The following is a 6,917-nucleotide window of genomic DNA, read 5'->3' as shown; positions in this document are numbered from 1 at the left end:
CACACAAATCGAGGCAAGTAAAAATGAGGTTTTCAAGGCCTCGGAAGCACAGAATGAATGAGGAAACAGGTGATGACCCTTTGGGTCGTCACATCCTCCACCTCTAAAAGAACCGTTCGTCCTCGAACGGACAAAAGAAAGCAGTACCTGAGTCCGGAAATAGATGTGGATAACGGCTCCGCATATCAGACTCGGACTCCCAGGTCGAGGCCTCAGGGGGCTGACCTCTCCACTGAACACGAACAGAAGGAAAACTCTTCGACCTTAGCTGTCGAACCTGCCGGCCTAGAATAGCTACCGGCTCCTCCTCATTTGACAGATCCTTGTCCAACTGGACCGTGCTGAAGTCTAATACATGGGTAGGATCGCCGTGATACCTCCGAAGCATAGACACGTGAAAAACTGGATGCACGGCTGATAAGCTAGGTGGCAATGCAAGCCTATAAGCCACCTCTCCTACTAGATCAAGAATCTCAAACGGACCAACGTACCTAGGGCTAAGCTTGCCCTTCTTTCCGAATCTCATCACCCCCTTCATAGGCGATACCCGGAGCAATACTCGCTCTCCGATCATGAAAGCTACATCTCGGACCTTACGGTCTGCATAAGTCTTCTGCCTAGACTGAGGTGAACGAAGCCTCTCCTGAATAATCTTGGCCTTATCTAAGGCCTCCTGAACTAAGTTTGTACCCAATAACCGAGCCTCTCCCGGCTTGAACCATCCGACTGGAGACCGACATCGCCTACCATACAACGCCTCATATGGAGCCATCTGAATGGTGGACTGGTAACTGTTGTTGTAGGCGAACTCTGCTAAAGGCAGAAACTGGTCCCACGAGCCTCCAAAATCATTGACACAAGCCGGAGCATATCCTCCAAAATCTGAATAGTCCGCTCGGACTGGACCGTCCGTCTGAGGATGGAACGCTGTGCTCAACTGAACCTGGGTACCTAACTCTTGCTGAACCGCTCTCCAGAAGCGCGAGGTAAACTGCGTACCCCGATCCGAAATGATAGATACTGGCTCACCATGAAGGCGAACAATCTCCCGGATATAAATCTCAGCTAACCTCTCGGATGAATAAGAGACTGCTACTGGAATGAAATGCGCTGACTTGGTCAGCCTATCAACAATGACCCAAATAGCATCAAACTTCTTCCGAGTCAATGGAAGTCCAGTAATGAAATCCATGGTAATCCTCTCCCACTTCCACTCGGGAAGCTCAATCCTCTGAGACAAACCACCAGGCCTCTGATGCTCATACTTGACCTGCTGACAATTCAAGCACCGAGCCACATGCGCAACAATATCCTTCTTCATCCTACGCCACCAATAATGCTGCCGCAAGTCCTGATACATCTTCGCGACGCCCGGGTGAATAGAATACCGAGAACTGTGGGCCTCCGCTAAGATCAACTCTCGAATCCCATCAACATTGGGCACACAAACTCGACCCTGCAATCTCAAAACACCATCATCATCTAAAGTCACCTTTGTGGCACCTTCACGCTGCACCGTGTCTCTCAGGACACACAAATGAGGATCATCAAACTGCCGATCACGGATACGCTCCAATAGAGAAGAACGAGCGACCGTGCAAGCTAACACTCTGCTGGGCTCAGAAATATCTAATCTCACCAATCGATTGGCCAAAGCCTGAATATCTAAAGCAAGCGGTCTCTGGCTGACCGAAATATACGCAAGACTACCCATGCTGGCAGACTTCCTACTTAATGCATCGGCCACCACATTGGCTTAACCCGGGTGATATAAGATAGTAACATCATAATCTTTCAACAACTCTAGCCATCTCCTCTGCCTCACATTCAACTCCTTCTGCTTGAACAGATACTGCAGGCTCTTGTGATCCGTGTACACCTCACACGTCACACCATATAGATAATGCCTCCAAATCTTTAAAGCATGAACAACCGCTGCCAACTCCAGATCATGAACCGGATAATTTTTCTCGTGGATCTTCAACTGTCTCGAAGCATAAGCAATAACCTTGCCACCCTGCATCAATACTGCTCCAAGCCCAATACGGGAAGCATCACAATAGACTGTGTAAGGCCCTGAACCCGTGGGCAAAACCAACACCGGTGCCGTGGTCAGAGCTGTCTTGAGCTTCTGAAAGCTCGCCTCACACTCATCTGACCACCTGAACTGGGCACCCTTCTGGGTCAATCTGGTCATCGGGGCTGCAATAGAAGAAAATCCCTCCACGAACCGACGGTAATAACCTGCTAACCCCAAGAAACTCCGAATCTCGGTCGCTGAAGCTGGTCGAGGCCAATTCTTGCTGCCTCAATCTTCGGGTCCACCTGAATACCCTCTGCTGATACAACGTGACCCAAAAATGCTTCTAAACTCAGCCAGAACTCACACTTCGAGAACTTAGCATATAACTGACTATCCCTCAGAGTCTGAAGAACCACTCTAAGGTGCTGCTCGTGCTCCTCCTGGCTGCGGGAGTACACCAAAATATCATCAATAAAGACTATCACGAACATGTCCAAATATGGCCTGAACACTCGGTTCATCAACTCCATAAATGCTGCTGGGGCATTGGTCAACCCAAACGACATGACCAAGAACTCATAGTGCCCATACCGAGTGCGGAATGCTGTCTTAGGGACATCAGATGCCCTAATCCTCAACTAGTGGTAGCCAGATCTCAAGTCTATCTTTGAAAACACCTTTGCTCCCTGAAGCTGGTCAAACAAATTATCAATTCTCGGCAGTGGATACTTGTTCTTTATCGTCACCTTGTTCAACTGCCGGTAATCAATACACATCCGCATTGAACCATCCTTCTTCCTCACAAATAACACCGGCGCACCCCAAGGAGAAACACTAGGCCTGATAAAACCCTTCTCTAGTAATTCCTGCAACTGGTCCTTTAACTCCTTCAACTCTGGCGGGGCCATGCGATACGGCGGAATAGAAATGGGCTGCGTGCCCGGAGCCAGATCAATACAGAAATCAATATCCCTGTCGGGCGGCATGCCCGGCAGGTTTGAAGGGAAAACCTCAGGGAACTCTCGAACAATAGGAACGGAGTCAATAGAAGGAACCTCTGCGCTGGAGTCGCGAACATACACCAGATAAGCTAAACACCCCTTCTCGACCATGCGTCGAGCCTTGACATATGTAATAACACTGCGAGTGGCATGGCCTGAAGTCCCTCTCCACTCTAGTCGGGGCAATTCTGGCAAAGCCAAGGTCACAGTCTTGGCGTGACAATCTAAGATGGCATGATACGGGGACAACTAATCCATCCCCAATATAACGTCGAAGTCAACCATGACCAACAACAACAAATCTACCTGAGTCTCAAGACCTCCAATCACCCCAATCTAAGAACGATGGGCTCGGTCGACCATAATAGAATCACCCACCGGTGCAGACACATAAACAGGATCACTCAATGAACCATTAGGCATGACCAAATGCGGCGCAAAATATAACCGAAGCTTCTCTACCACAAACCAGAACCGTACCTGCACCTCCACCTCTAATACCTTTACCTCCACTTCTCGCATCTCTACCTCCACCTCTAATACCTTTACCTCCACCTCTCGCATCTCTACATCCACCTCTAACACCTTTATCTCCACAAAGCCTCCGAAGACGTAGCTGATCTATCACTGGTCTGTGTTGTTGCTCAGCTGAAGAAGCAGTACATGACCTCGCCATTTGCAAAAGAACGGAGTAGAAATTTAATCGACATTTAAGAAACCAATCGCACGATAAGAAAGAACAAATTAGAGGTTTTCCTAACTCAATAGACTCTGGGGAACAAGTACAGACGTCTCCGTACCTACCCCTCATACTCTACTAAGTTTGTCTGTGAGTTGTGAGACCTATGTAACCTAGTGCTCTGATACCAACTTATCACGACCCGGATTTCCCATCATCAGAGTCGTGATGGCACCTACTCGTGGTAGCTAGGCAAGCCAACTTAATTACCTTTCCGTCACTAGCAATTATCTTTAACAGTTTATAACATCAATATAGAACATAAAGTCTAAGGACAACAATAGCGGAAGTCTGTCTTTCAATGGTGAATTTAAAACGCGGAATAGTCAAAAACAACCTCTACCCAAGATTTGGTGTCACATTACTCACGAACCACTAAGAATAAACTAAATACAAAGGTCTGAAAGAAATATAACAACTGTCTGTCTCGAAACAATGAGGCGACAGTCAAAAGGAAAACATAAAGAAGAGACGCCGGGCCTGCGGACGCCTGCAAGGCTACCTCAGTCTCGTGATATGAAAGCCTGCTCCCGAACTACTGCTGCTGCTGTTCCTCAAAACCTGGACCTGTACAAAAATGCACAGAAGTGTAGCATCAGCACAACCGACCCCATGTGCTGGTAAGTGTCTAGCCTAACCCCGGCGAAGTAGTGACGAGGCTAGACTGGACATCACATAAACCTGTGCAGTTATAAATATACAGTGGAAATCGAATACCAAGTAATTAACAACATGGGAGGGGAGATATGCTAAGGGGAGTTACAATAATAACAATAATCCAGAGTAACAACTAAAGCAACTTAGGTTCACAGTGAACAAGGAATCAATACTCAAATGTAAACACATAGCCTCAATAATTGTTGCGGAGTGCAACCCGCTCCATAATTACCATTTGTTGCGGCGTGCAACCCGCTCCACAATACCACTGTTGCGGCGTGCAACCCGCTCCACAATACCACTGTTGCGGCGTGCAACCTGACCCATATCATTTATCATGTATGATTGTTGCGGCGCGCAACCCGATTCTCACATATTATTGTTGCGGCGTGCAACCCGATCCTCAATATCATTGTTGTGGCGCGCAACCCGATCCTCACATATTATTTTACAGTCTGACTCCCCAAACAACAGTCACAATTAAGGGGCATAAAAATAAGCAAATATTTGACAAACATCCCGGCAAGGGAAAGAATCCAACAAGTTCAACCAAATGTCCCGGCAAGGGAATAATCAACAACGCTTTTTCTTTCTTACTTTTCCTAGTAAGGGGACAAAACATCATCTCAAATATTCCGGCAAGGGGATTACTATAACCACATTAGCCCCAACATCTAACCACCACAGATATAACCAACCTATTACCAAACTTAACCACCTCAGCTATATCTAACCAATTACCTCACCTAACCACCCCATTGTTAGCTAGCCTATTACGTTACTTAACCATTTCAGCTATAACTATAGTCATCCCACGACACAAGGAAACATTAACCTAAGCGACCCTAGTATCCGTCAAGAACACAATGCAGAGGAATCACAACCCAACAATAGCCCGTCAAGAGGGCAACATAACTCGAGTAAATGCTCTAGAGGTTCAATTATCACTTGTACTGTCACAATTCGTTCTACAACTGGAGCCAACGCTCCTCAATGAAACAAGTCATTTCATATACTTTCAATATTCGTATCACAATTCGAGCCAATGCTCCAGGAATCAAATGATCCTATTACCGTTCACATGTTATTCACAACATATAGAAATACTCCAATAAACATGGAATTCACAATCAGTTCACGATAATCACATTATAAGGACTCACGGTCATGCTAGACACCAATGTATAGATACTCGTCACCATGCCTATACATCGCACTCGATCACATAGCAATAAGCAACAAGACTCAACTCCTATTCCCTCAAGCTAGGGTTAAACCAAACACTTACCTCAGTCCCAAGCATAGCAATCAACCTTCAAAGACCGCCTTTCCTCTACAATCCGACTTCGAAACAGTGATATCTAGGCATGATTAATTCAATAATATCAATAAAGACTCAAGGGCAACATCCCATAGCCTAGATATGAATTTTCTAGCATTCTTCCAAAAATACCAAAATTAGACACCGGGCCCACATGGTCCAAACTCGAGGCTCGGACCAAAACCCGATCACCCATAACCCCACGAGTCCAAATACATAATTTGTTTTAAGATTCGACCCCAAATTGAGGTTGAATCACCCAAAATTCTCAAAACCGTAACTCTACCCAAAACCAGTAATTTCTACTTTGATTTCATGATTTAGGGCTAGGATTTCAGTAATTAATGAAGGAAATTGAAGAAAACAAGTTAGATAATACTTACCCAAGAATATTTGGTGAAGAATCGCTCTACAAGTCGCCTAGGGGCTGTGGAGAAGAAGAGCTCGTGTATTTTTGTGATAGAACCCGTAGCTACTGTTTTTGTTTTTAAAAAAAATTTAACTGGGCGAAAATGGCCTATGCGATCGCGAAGAAAGTCATGCGATCGCATAGAGGAAGGGGAAATGTTCACTGCGATCGTGAAGTGATCATTGCGATCGCATAGAAGTAGCAGATGGTATATTGCGATCGCGAACTGGCTATGTGTTCGCTTAAAGGAGAAATAAAGGGCTTCTCAGGCTAGCACTATGCGATCGCGGAAGGGTAATTGCGATCACATACAACAACTGACCCTCCTGAAGATTAACTCTACGCGATCGCAGACCTACCTATGCGATCGCATAGAACAAATGACTGGACACCAGCAGACAGCAGTTTCTTAAGTTCAAAAACCACTCCGACTCTCCTCCGAAACACTCCCGAGCCCCCGGGGCTCCTAACCAAACACACACACTAACTCAATAACATCTTACGAACTTACTCGAGTGATCAAATCGCCAAAACAACATCAAAAATCAATGAATCAAGCCTCAAAATCATCATTTTCATTCCAAACTTCATAAACTTCCAACTTCAGATAATTAGGTCCGAAACAGGTCAAACGACGTCCGATTTCGACCAAACTTCACAGAAAGCGCTTAAACAATATATAAGAGTTGTACCGGGCGTCGGAACCAAAATACGAGCCCGATACCACAGTCTTTTAATAAATTTTTATTTCCATTTTCCTTATTAAT

The sequence above is a fragment of the Nicotiana attenuata genome, unplaced genomic scaffold (assembly GCF_001879085.1).
Source record: "Nicotiana attenuata strain UT unplaced genomic scaffold, NIATTr2, whole genome shotgun sequence".
NCBI lineage: Eukaryota > Viridiplantae > Streptophyta > Magnoliopsida > Solanales > Solanaceae > Nicotiana > Nicotiana attenuata.
The sequence above is the reverse complement of the archived record's forward strand: the minus strand, read 5'-3'. Positions refer to the sequence as shown.